This window comes from Rattus norvegicus, chromosome 3 (assembly GCF_036323735.1).
Source record: "Rattus norvegicus strain BN/NHsdMcwi chromosome 3, GRCr8, whole genome shotgun sequence".
NCBI classification, from domain to species: Eukaryota; Metazoa; Chordata; class Mammalia; order Rodentia; family Muridae; genus Rattus; species Rattus norvegicus.
Genome location: NC_086021.1, coordinates 162209034 through 162222462, shown reverse-complemented (window position 1 = coordinate 162222462; position 13429 = coordinate 162209034). Strand labels below are relative to the sequence as shown.

The window sequence follows — 13429 nt, the reverse complement described above, 5'->3', positions numbered from 1 at the left end:
AAAAACCTCCAATTAACCAGTTTCCTCCTTAAAACAAACATAAATAGGGCATCGTGTGGCTCAGACTGACCCCACACTTTGATAGGCAGAGTGGCCTTGAACTTCTGATCGTCCTTTAGCACCCGAGTTCTGGGATCACAGACATTAGCCACCATGCCAGTGTCTATGTGGCACTAGAGGAGACATCCAGGGTTCATGTATGATAGGCAAGCATTTTACCAACTGAGCTACATCCCGCTGCACCAGATTTCTCTTTTCTTTGCGGTCCATCCTGGCAAGGAGGTCCTGGTTCCTGGAGAAAGCCTGCAAGAATACCGACATCCACTAATGCCACGATGACAACTGCTTTATGCTTCTGAGGATCTCTGACAGACCTGAGATTATAACCACACTATGCTCACTCACCAACCACTAACAGAATATGAAGTATAGTACACATGCTAGGTTAAGCCCCAACAATGACAGCTAACATTTACCAAATGTACCAAGCAGTTCACAGCCACAAATTATTACAGGAAAATGTTAGTGTCAGGGGTGGGCTACCTCACCATGAACTGCTGGAGAATGGTACTCTATTGGTCTGGGTTTGCTAAAGGAACAGAACGGAGGATGACAGTGTTTATTAAAAGGGGATTTATTATTAAAAGGAGATGCAGTAGTCCAGCCATGGCTGTCACTTACTGTACAGGCCAAGAAACAGGCAGCTGTTCAATTAAGCCTGGATGTCTCAGTGGTCCCATTCAAATCACCAGAGATTCCCTTGAGGTACCCAAAACAGGCTAACGCTGTTGGTTGCCCACCATTATGAGATGGTAAGACCTTGTTGCTAAAGACACTACAAGCTTTGATTTCCTGACAAAGAGAAACCAACCCGAAACTAGCTGGATGCTTCCCTGCTGCTGGCTGTGGCTCACAGGGTTGACGATGCTATGCAGCCTGCTAGGAAAGAACTCACGTCAACAGTGTCACTCAGTTGTGGGTACATTCATCCTACAATAATGAGCTGCCCAGCAATAGTGCCAGGCAGTTACAGGGTAACCAACAGCTTACACTGCGGCCTTCTCCACAGATGGCAATTCCCATCTAGTCCGAGAGCCTGGTCAAAGCCCAGGTCTGGAGAGGACATAGGCCCTAGTTGCCGAGTCACTGCTGTTGTGCTGCTAAATGGATGTGCTGTATCTGTCAAGCCGCTTTCTAAAGATTTAGGTTCATGCCTATAGATTAGTAGGGGAGTCAGCTTTGCTCACAGGTGCTTCTTTTGCAGTGGGTCATGGTTACTGAGGCTCATAAATGCCAAGGTGCTGGAGGTAAGGGACTCTTGAGTACTCAGCCTCAATGGGAGCATTTAACACCCCCACCCAAGGTTCAGAGACCATCACAGCAGAGGGGGCAGAAGAAGGGTAGTGGCGTGTGGGGAGTGTCGTGTGGGGAACGCTGTCTTTGGGTAGGACATGGCTGTGGCCCTGGGAGCTCCCAGCAGCTGTGCCTGTGTGTGCAGAAAGCCATCAATGTCTAGTCACAGAAGGGTTAGGGCTTCATAAGGCCCAACTCCACTAGGCATTTACAGGCAGTCGATGTTTGCTGAGAAAGAGGCACCTCTTCAGGCATGGAAACACTAGTAAGTTGCCTGTGCTCTTATAATAACCCCTCACCTATGTTTCTATAAGCGATCCTGATTAGACTGGCTGGGTCATCAGGGAAGTGGGGAGATATGAAAGGGGGACAATGTGGGAAGAGGGGGGATCAGCAGGAGTAGGAAGGTAATGGGGATGAGTATGATCAAAATATATTATAACATAGATTTAAGAGTCGCACTGGGTCAGGGGAGATGGCTCAGCAGGGAAAGCACTTGCCACACAGGCCTGACTACCTGAGTCCATGGAGTTTGATCCCCAGGGCCCACATAAAGGTGGAAGTAATCGACTCCACAAAGCTGACTTCTTACCTCCACACACCATAGCATATGCTGGTACTCATACACAAACTACAGTAACAGTATTTTTAAAAGTCTGTCAGATTTATTAGGGAAAATGAATATATGCTAGGAACAAACTAAAACAAGCAAAGCCTTTTGTTCTGAGATCTTGTTTCCATGCCATTGGGAGAACAACTTCTAGCTAAAGCAATTAGAAGCAACCCAAAATACCCCTGTGTTACTGCTTGCAGTTACTTGCAGTTAACTGTTGAGAAAGCATAGGCATCGGGGAGCAGGGAGTAAAAGGCCCGTCCATCTCCATCACACCGTAAGCCTCCGAGCCTTAGGCAAGCCATTTCCTTTTCTCAGGCACAGGTTCCTCATCTACAATACCGGGTGACATCACCAGCTGCCTGACACAGTCTGTGATGATTAAATGAGATAATACGCCTCAAAGAACTTCTTAATCATTGAGTTCCAAATGATCGCTACTGCTCTAAGCACTTCTCAGAAGAGAGAAAAACTCCTATTCTCGTTATAAATATGTCGGGGGACAGACATGGCACAATTATTGAACGAAACCATAACCGCCCCCCCCACCTACCCCACCCCCGCCTTCTACAAAACCTTATCTCTGGGTTTCTTCTCACCAGTGCCTTTTAAGAGGTCAACAACTTCCATCCTCTGTGGGTGGGGAATGGCCAGGGTGTCTGGAATACCCGTATGCGCAAGCTACACACCTAAGTCCTTCTGGTTCCAAGTCATCCTCCCCTTCTTGGAAGGCTCCATCCCATTAGTGTCATAAGTACTAACCACGTGTTTTGTGGAGGGGGAGGAGCTCACAAGGACCCGCCCCTACTCGAGGATATATGGGCAGTTAACGGTTGCTAGGGGGAGGGGCTCGCAACACCCCGCCCATTCCTGAGGTGTTGTGTCCCCCACCACCACACCCCCACCCCTGACACCTCACATGAGTTATTGGTGATTGAGGGGGTAGGAGGCATTTCCTTCTGTAGTGTCGCCACGGGTAAAACACCCATGCTCCTGAAGAGAACCCCTCACCAAGTTCTTGTAAGCTGCGCTAGGGCATGGAATTAGAAGAGACTAGAAAGTGAAGGGAAAGGGTCAGTGGGAAGGTGACACGAATAAAATAATTATACACACGAATGAAACGACATCATGAAACCCGCTATATGCAATTAACATGTTGATTTTTTTTTTTTAAACAAGCATCATTCCCAAGCTACTCCAGACGCCCTGCTTCCCACGGAAGGGCATTATCCCATGATCTGATTTACAGATGAGCAGAAGACAACGCCATCCTTTGCAGCCTCAAACTCAAGCACTCAGACTTCAAACAGGACTCTTGGTCCCCACACAGAGTACCCTGGCCGTTCACCCACTTCCCACTTGGAGCCCTTTCATGTACACGTCTCCCCAGCAAGTGTCAAGACCCCAATGGACAGTCAGGTCTGCTGCTGCCAGAGAGGGCAAGGGGTTTGTCCAAGGTCACACAGCGAGCCAGGCACCGCCCTGAGGCTCGGACCTCAGGTACTTGCTTCCTGAGCGGCCTTTCCAGGCAGGGCCTGGGATTACGGCCCCGGACCGGCCGTGAGGAGCGGGCAGGGGCGGCCGATACTGGGGGGTCCTGCCGGCCGCGCCCGAGAAGAAGCCGGGTGGTCAGAGATATCACTGAGGCTGGGCAAAGGATGCTGCGGCTCGCAGAGCAACGACGCCGGGATTACGCTGGGCGCCCCGCCGGGACCCCGCATCCCGAACTCACCTGCGGCCGCAGCCGAGAGCGGGCGGCGGCGGCGAACCCCGGGCTCAGCCATTCCCCGCTGCCCCGGATGGGGAGAGACCGCGGCCGCTCACTTCCTTAGCAACCCGGCTCGGCGACCCACTTCCTTAGCAACCGCGTCAATTTCAATAACTTTATTGGGCCTCTGAAGTGAGCAGCCCGCCGATGGGGCGGAACCGAGTGTGCCAGGGCGCTTCCCAGGTTCCCAGCGTGCGCCAACCCTCTGACCCTTCTAAGGTCCCAGACTCCGTGCGTGCCTCATTTTCTTCGTTTGTGAAACTGAGCACAGTACCTTGGTCTCACACCACGCGCTTTCATCCTCCCCTTCCGAAAACTCTTTCAGGTCAGTTGTCTGATCTGGGTCTCAGATTAGTATTGAGTGGCTCCCAATTAGGGCCAACTAGGGATGAAGACAAATCCTTAAGAAAATCCCTAATGCCCTACCTGTCACTACCATTCGGCCACCGCGTCCTACAGTCTGATTTTCACATACCTGTATTTCTCCACCGTCAGGGACAGCTCCACAAGCAAGGCCAGGCCACATCACCTGCATCTTTGGACTAGACTGAAATTCCTATTCTCTGTTAATATACTTTATGGCCTGAACAATAATTTAAAACCTTAAGCATGTCCCTGCATGGCGTCCTTGGAGTTTCACTACTCTTACCATCAAATCAAAAAACCTTGGTTGCACATGATGGCTTGTGCCTGTAGTCCTGCACTTCGGAAATGGAGGCCAGAGGATGAGCATCCCTTGGGTACAGAGCCAAAATAACACATAGTTGTAGGAAAATGATGCTACGCTCTGATGGCTCGAAGGTAAAGGCGCTTGACAACAGTAGATTCCAGGACCCACTGGGCAAAAAAGAAACAACTTAGGTTGTCCTCTGACCTCAGCACATGTATAGTGTACACACTCACTCACACACACACACACAGAGAGAGAGAGAGAGAGAGAGAGAGAGAGAGAGAGAGAGAGAGAGAGAGAGAGAGAGAGAATGTAATAAGAAAAAGATACCTAACTAGCTGGGCTGGGGGCACATCATGGTGGGCATCTCAACTAGATGGTCTGAGTAATAATTTGAAAACCTGAGGGCTAGAGAGATGGCTCAGCAGTTAAGAACACTGACTGCTCTTCCTGAGTTCAATTCCCAGCAACCACATGGTGGCTCACAACCATCTATAATGGGAACGGATGCCCTTTACTGGTGTGTCTGAAGACAGTTTCAGTGTACTCACATAAATAAAAAATAAATAACTCTTAAAAAAAAAAAAAGAGGGGTTGGGGATTTAGCTCAGTGGTAGAGCGCTTGCCTAGGAAGCGCAAGGCCCTGGGTTCGGTCCCCAGCTCCGAAAAAAAGAACCAAAAAAAAAAAAAAAAAAAAAAAAAAGAAAGAAAGAAAGAAAGAAAGAAAACCGGAAAACACATCAAGTCACCCTCACTGCATAGCATCTTTGGAGTCTGGTTACCCTTCCATCAAAGCAAAAAGCATCCCTAAGGGAGAAGTGGGCAGAGCCCTGAGTTGGAGGCCAGCATGGTCTACAGAGCAAGGTCTAGGAGAGCTGGGGTGACACAGAGAAACCCTATCTTAAACGGAAAAAAAAAAAAGAAAGATACCTACCAAACTGACTCAAAGCTCACCAGTATTAGTTATAACCACATTATGTGTTATTTACAAACACGTGAAGCAATATATATGCTTATGTTTGTCTCTTCTGTATCTTTTGGTATTTTCTTTTTTTTTTTAAAGACTTATTTATTTATTTTATGTGCATGAGTACACTGTAGCTGTCTTCAGACACACCAGATCCCATTTCAGATGGTTGTGAGCCACCATGTGGTTGCTGGGAATTGAATCCAGGACCTCTGGAAGAACAGTCAGTGCTCTTAACCACTGAGCCATCTCTCCAGCCCTCTTTTGGTATTTTCTAAGGCTAATAATTGCCATTTTTTTCTCCTATTGGTTCTTTTAATTACTATTTGCACCCTCTCCCATTCTGGGCTGTCCCTAAATTCAGTATGAAAACAAAAATAACCTGGAACTTCTGGTTCACTCATGAGGTGCTGGGGATGGAACCCAGGGCCTTCCAGACCATTTTTGGTTTTTTGTTTGTTTGTTTGTTTGTTTTGTTGTTGTTGTTAGTAGTGATGGTTCCGTTTGCTTGCTCGCTTGCTTTTCCCTGAGACAGTGTTTCTCCGTGTAGCCCTGGGTGTCCTGGAACTCACTCTGTAGCCCAGGCTGGCCTTGAACTCAGAGATCTGCCTGCCTCTGCCTCTCTGTATAAGTTGTTTTTCAATTGCTCTGGCAAAAACCTCATGACCAATGCCATTTATAAAAGAAAGCACTTTATTGGGATTCCGCACTCCCAGCACTGGGATAACAAGTGCATGCTACCACGTGGCTTTTGGATTGTTTTCCGACTTCTCTACTGTGTTATGTATAGGAGGGTTTGCCTGCACATATGCGTGTGCAACTCTGAGTGACTGGTTCCTGAGGCGGGAAGAAGGCATCATATTCGCTGGAACTGGAGTTGCACACATCCAGTTGTGAACTGCCATTCGGGTGCTGGGAATTGAACCTTGGTCCTCTGCAAAAGCAATCGCCCACTGAGCCAACTCTCTAGCCCCCAATGTGGCCTTTTAATCTGGGTGCTGGGGAGGGACCTCAGGTCCTCATGCTTGAGTAACAAACTCACTGAGCTATTACCCCAGACCACGATGGCTGGCTTTACTATGATTTTTGGAGACAGGGTCTCACTCTGCATGGAACTTACTATGTACACCTGGTTGTCCTCAAATTCACATAGATCAACCTGTATCTGTCTCCTGAGTGCTGAGATTAAAGGCATGTGCCAAGGTGTCTGGCCTTGATGATGATCCTGCCTACAGGAAGGAACTTCTAATGAACTTCCTACAGGGTTGGCCGAAAGCATGGCCTGGTTCCCCATGGCATGGCAAAAGCATCAAGTTTCCCTTCTTCTCCGACATTCTAGAATAGTGCTGTCTGGCAGAACTGTGGCTGTGGTAGAAATACCCTATATTGGCACCATTCAATATGGTAGCCACTGGCTACATGTGGCTGCTCTGTTTCCAAAATGATACCAGGGCTCCTGAGGAACCAAGTGGTGTTTACTGATTATGTTTGAGTTGTCACCTGTGACTACCACAGGGCACAGGACAGTTCCAGACTATCCAATGAAGACTTCAGATACAGACAATTTGGGGCCTGACTTCTAATTTCTTCCTTTATCTAGAAGGTGACCCAATGCAAGCCACTCTTTAGAACTCAATTTATCTACCTGTAAAATATATATTTGACACTTTCCAGGTTTGTCATAAAGATGAAATTAAAAAAAAAACGGAGTCAGATATGATGTAGTGTTTCTCTCTTCCCAGCACTTGGGAGGTGGCAGAAGCAGAGAGATTAAAAGTTCAAGTCTAGGGCTGGAGAGATGGCTCAATGGTTAAGAGCACTGACTGCTCTTCCAGAGGTCCTGGATTCAATTTCCAGCAACCACATGGTGGCTCACAACCATCTGTAATGGGATCCGATGACCTCTTCTGGTGTGTCTGAAGACAGCTACAGTGTACTTATAATAGATAAATAAATCTTTAAAAAAAAAAAGAGTTCAAGTCTAGCTTGAACTACAAAGTGAGAGTGTTGCACTTGCTAAGCATACACAGGGTCCTGGTTTCCAATCCCGAACTCACCGAAGGAAAACACCCAACTCTTACACAGGCCTGTGGTGTCCTAAGGAAGCAACAATTGTCAGTGTGGGGAGCCCTGCCAGTAAGAGGGCTTGGTGTTCTTTGAAATTTGATGCTATTTGGGGAAGAGGGCTGGAAGGGGGCTGTATAAAAAGACTAAAGGAATAGAAATTATTTATTGGATGGTAAAGAGGTGGTATTCCTGAGCCCCTTTCAAGAGGAAATAAGACGCTGAGCTTGGATGGAGGCCAAGTACATGAGACAGGCTTAATGGTTGTCACTTGGCGAGGTGCCCAGGTTCAGCATGGATGAGCCTGTGTGACCTGAGAGAGGCCCAGAAGACTGGGGATGGAGCTAATGGCTTCTAAACTCATATCTTTGATGTTTCTGAAGCAAGCCAGGCAAGGGTCGGACAGTAATTGCTTCCTCCTCAGGCACTTAACGGATATGTGACCTTGATCATGTTAGTCCACCTTTCTGGATCTCATTCCTCTCCCTCCCACCCCAACCTCCACCCCTAATGGTGGGATGTAACCCACGGTCTTGAGCTTCTCAGGGAAGCTCTACACTGAGCTAAATCTCCAACCCCTGGACTGAAGGGTTCCTGTGAGGATTCACTGAAAGGATTATATGCATGAAACCTAAGCGTAGGGCACAGTAAATGAAAGGGGACGGTGAGAGTAATGGTGTCAACATCACAGCCAGAAGTCACAGAACCAAACCAGGACTTAAGTGTAGTCCCCATGCATGGACAATGTATGTTTGTCTTCTGTAGCACAGTGGCTAGCCCACAGCAGAGCATAAAAACACCTATTAAAAACATACATTAGGGGCTGGAGAGATGGCTCAGCGGTTAAGAGCACCCGACTGCTCTTCCAGAGGTCATGAGTTCAATTCCCAGCAACCACATGGTGGCTCACAACCATCTGTAAAGAGATCTGATGCCCTCTTCTGGTGTATCTGAAGACAGCTACAGTGTACTTATATAATAAATAAAATAAATCTTAAAAAAAAAAAAAAAAAAAAAAAAAACATACATTAGGTTCGACCGTGGCAGCCATCTTCCAGTAACTCACCAAAATGATGAACACAAAAGGAAAGAGGAGAGGTACTCGGTCTATGTTCCCTAGGCCTTTTAGGAAACATGGAGTTGTGCCTTTGGCCACACACATGCGAATCTACAAGAAGGATGATATTGTAGACTTCAAGGGAATGGACACTGTTCAAAAAGGAATGCCCCCTAAGTATTACCATGGCAAAACCAGAAGTCTACAATGTCACCCAGCATGCGGTGGGCATCATTATAAACAAGCAAGTTAAAGGCAAGATTCTGGCCAAGAGGATCAATGTGTGGACTGAGCACATCAAGCATTTGAAGAGCAGAGACAGCTTCCTGAAGCAGGTGAAGGAGAACGATCAGAAGAAAAAGGAAGCCAAAGAGAAGGGCACCTGGGTTCAGCTGAAGCGCCAGCCTGTGCTACCCAGAGAAGCCTACTTTGTGAGGACTAACGAGAAGGAGCCTGAGCTGCTGGAGCCCAGTCCATATGGATTCATGGCCTAGTGTACAGAAGGAAATAAAGAACCCGGACTACAAAAAAAAAATTAGAAGATTTGATGCCAGCACTCAAGAGGCAGAGGCAGGTGGATCTCTATGAGGTCAAGGCTAGCCAACACTACAAAATAAGACCCTCTGTCAAAAAGAAAACAAGAAAAAGCATACATTAGGGCCAACATGGTGGGTTTGTCAGGTAAGGATGCTTACCACCAAGACTGAGAACCTGAATTCAGTCCAGAACCTATATAGTGGAAGACAGAACCCCAAAAGTTCTCTTTCCCATTCATGCATGACATAGCACATGTGTATGCTATGCATAATAAATATATGTTAAAAACGTAAACTATGTGTCCTGGAAAGACTGCTCAGTGGTTAGTTAAGAGTGTTCACTGTGCAAACCATGATGACTTTGAATTTGGATCCCAGTACCCAGGTACCAACCAACCCAGAAAGGGTTTTGAGATAGCCTATAACCACAGTGCTGTGAGGAGCAGAAACAGGAGGATTACTTCAAAGGAATGGGACAGAGAGCCATACAGGATACCTTAATATCCTCCTCCAGTTTCCCCATATGGACATGCACAGGCATGTACACCCCAACACATATATGTGCACATATACCCCATATCCTCTCGCCGCCTACCCTCATAGACAATTAAAAAAGCAGTTTCTAAAAATCAACACAAAAAGGTACACTATAGAAGGTGTGTGGGTGGCACACCCCTGCATCTCGCTCCCAGAATCCTGAGACAGGTAATTTGCAAGTTCAAGGTCTATATGCTGGTTAATTTTCCTTGTCAACCGGACTCTCTTAGAATCGTCATAGAAGTCGACCTCTGGGTATGACTATCAGGGTGCTTCCAGAAAGATTTGACTGAGCCAGGGAGACTTGGGGTTCAGGAGTGCATTAAACAGGAGAAAGCTGGGATTGGGGATTTAGCTCAGTGGTAGAGCGCTTAAGGCCCTGGGTTTGGTCCCCAGCTCCGAAAAGGAAAAGAGAAAAAAACAAAAAAACAAACAAAAAAAAAAAAAACCAGGAGAAAGCTAGGTGAGTGGAGTGGCAGCGTCTGTTTCTGCAGACAAGCCACCTTCTACTGCTGCTATCACACCTGCCCACCAGGATACATTGTATCCCTTTAAACAATGAACCAGGATACTAGCAACAGTTTGGGCTACACAGCAAATCTTCAGGGAAAAGAAGAAACATTATCATTTCTTTCTTTCTTTTCTTTTTCTTTTTTTTTTGGTTCTTTTTTTCGGAGCTGGGGATCGAACCCAGGGCCTTGAGCTTCCTAGGCAAGCGCTCTACCACTGAGCTAAATCCCCAACCCCTATCATTTCTTTCTTATCAACAGCTTTTTTTAAAAGCCTAATATTAGCAATGGAATGGAAGAGAGTGGAACGCTTCCATCCTCCCCCAACCTCCCCACCCACTCACCCTCTACCCCCACCTCTCTACCCCCACCCATTCACCCTCCCACTCCTCTACCCCACCCAGTCATACCCCCCACTACCCCCACTCCTATACCTCCTGCCCCAGACAGTAGCAGTGGGAGATTGGCACAGACAATAGGAAAATTCAGTTGTGAGAAGCCATTTGACTTGGACCATTTTACTTTTAGATACTATTTTGAGAAGTTAAGATGAAGTCCCAAATATCTAGACACAACCATGTCCATCCCAGTCCCTCCTTTCTCCCCAACTCCTTCCTTCTTCCAACTTTTCCTTTCTTTCTGCCTCTCTTATCTAGCCCAGGCTAGTTGAGAACTCTGTGTATAGCCAAAGACGATGACCTTGAATTCTCGATCCTCCTACTGTCACCTCCCAAACACTAGGGTAAACATCATATACCACCATGCCTGGCTTTAACACGGTGACAAAGACCAAGGCTGCATGTGCAGTAGGTAAGCATTCTACCAACTGAGCTACATCCCGATGTCAGTTTTCAGCAAGGAAACACATTCACTGTTAGGGGATAGAGAGATGAACGGAGATGTCAGTAAAGGATTTGACATTGAGCAGAGTGGCCTTCCCCGTGTAACTCCAGCACGTAAGAGGAAAGGCAGAACCGGGAGTTGAAGGCCAACCTGGCCTATGTAGTAAGGTCCTGTCTCAAAATAACAACAACAAATTTGGGATGACTTTAATCCCAGCACTCAGGAGATAGAGGCAGGTGGATCTCTGTGAGTTCAAGTCCAGCCTGTTCTACAAAGGAGTTCCAGGACAGCCAGGGTTCCATAATAGAGAGACTCTGTTTCAAGACAGACAAACAAATGATGTCCTGGACTAGAAAGAGAGCCTCCTTGTTAACAGTATTGGCTACTCTTCCAGAGGCCCCAGGTTAGGTATCCAGCACCCACATAGCAATTCACAGCCCTCTGTAACTTCAGTTCCTTGGGATCCAATATCCTCTTCATTGGTCTCATCTGTCTTTTGCAGGCACCGGTTGTGTGCAGACATATGTGCAGGCAAGACAGCCATACATATAAAACAATGAATGGGATGAAAGACACAGCTCAGAGGTTAGGAGCACTTGATGAAACCCAGTGGATCTGGGTTGGGTTCTCGGCCCCTACATGGGGACTAACAACCATCCATAACTAGTTTCAGAGGATCTGGAGCTTTCTTCTGACTTCTGAGGGCACCAGGCACATACAGTGCATGGATATATGTACAGGCAAAAACTGATTATAAATAAAGTGTTTCTAAAAATACCGAAAATCCAAACCCACAGGATGGAGGTATAGCTCAGCAGTTAAGAACACATATAACGGGGTTGGGGATTTGGCTCAGTGGTAGAGCGCTTGCCTAGCAAGCGCAAGGCCCTGGGTTCAATCCCCAGCTCCGGAAAAAAAAAAAAAAAAAAAAAAAAAAGAACACATATAACAGCGCAAGGCCTTGGATTTGGTCCTCAGCTCCAGAAAGAAAAAAAGACAACTCCAGAGAACATCTCCATCAGACAGGTCACAACTGCCTAACTCCAGCTCCAGGGGGCCTGATGCCTTCTTCTGACCACCATGGGCGCCTTGTATCCATGTGCACATACTAACATGCATGCACACATGCGCCCCACATACATACATACATACATACACACACACACACACACACACACACACACACACACACACACACACACTTAACATAAAAACACCAAATCCGGGGTTGGGGATTTAGCTCAGTGGTAGAGCGCTTGCCTAGCAACCGCAAGGCCCTGGATTTGGTCCCCAGCTGCGAAAAAAAAGAAGAAGAAGAAGAAGAAGAAAAAAAAAAAAAAACCACCAAATCCCTAAACCTGGCCACATTGGCCCCAGGTCCTCTCCTGACAAGTATCTGAAAGGAATCACCACTAAGCAGATGTGTTCTTTCCTTTGATGGTTTCCCACTCAATCTGCCCCCTTTGTTCTCAGCACCTGCCTGTTTCTTAGTAGCATTTGACTTTGCCATTTTGGGATCCCTTTTAAGTAGTCGGAATTACCTGGTCCTGCTTCCCAGTCACTGACCTTGTATAAGCTGAGGCTTACGGGTTACTTGTAAGAAGTGTTAGGGAGAGATTTCAAAAGCTAGTTCGTAAAACCTAGGGAGAGGGAGCTGGAGACATAGCTCAGTCGGCGGCACAGGCCCCTAATTCTAGCTCTCAGGAGGTGGGGTTAAGCAATATCAGAGGTTCTAGATCATCTTCTCAGCTACCTGGTAAACTTGATCCCAGCCTGGGATGCATGAGACCCTGTCTCAAAAACAACAACAACATCAACAACAAACAACAACAGCAAACAAACAACAGAACAGCAACCACAAAACAAATGCAGTTGGAGAACCAGCTCAAACACATGTTAATTCCTTCCAGGGTGAAAACAGCAAATACTTATTTAACACTTTTCAGAGTACTTTTGAAGGATGAGGATAAAACACCACTGGTTTAAAGAGAGAAAGGAAAAGGAAGGGGGGGGGCTGGAGAGATGGCTCAGTGGTTAAGAACACTGACTGATTTTCCAGAGGTCCTGAGTTCAAATCCCAGTAACCACGTGGTGGCTCACAACCATCTGTAATGAGATTGGATGCCCTCTTCTGGTATGTCTGAAGACAGCTACAGAGTATATATATATATATATATATATATATATATATATATATATATATATATATATGTGTGTGTGTGTGTGTGTGTGTGTGTGTGTGTGTGTGTGTAATCTTTTTTTTAAAAAAAAAGCTCTCTCTCCCTCTTTCTTTTAAAAAAAAAGTTGGGAAGGGGATGGAAAGACGGGGCAGAGGAGGGAGTCAGGAAGGATGAACACTAACACCCCTTTTCAGAAGCTTCCTAAATTATATGTGTGTATATATGTATGTAGACATATTAAAAAGAGTTTGGATGAAGTTACCCTACTCTAGGGAGTGGGCATAATGCTCCCAGATGCCGAAGGCCAACAAACGAAAGGGACCAGTGTGAGA

At 46.6% G+C, this 13429-nt stretch overlaps 1 protein-coding gene across 6 annotated transcripts in view; it reads right to left on the bottom strand.

Annotated features, from left to right (window-relative positions):
- Positions 1-3842, bottom strand: part of Kif3b (kinesin family member 3B) — a 39571-nt gene extending 35729 nt beyond the window's left edge. For 2 of the 6 annotated variants that reach the window (XR_010064591.1, XM_063283365.1), the window contains exon 1: positions 3699-3842. The gene's annotated coding sequence lies outside the window, so the exon portion shown is untranslated. Of the gene's footprint in view, positions 1-219; positions 304-2565; positions 2809-3698 lie in introns of those variants that run through there. The other 4 variants (XM_039104605.2, NM_001106529.1, XM_063283364.1 and 1 more) reach the window with 4 other exon arrangements.
- Positions 3843-13429: the final 9587 nt, after the last annotated feature.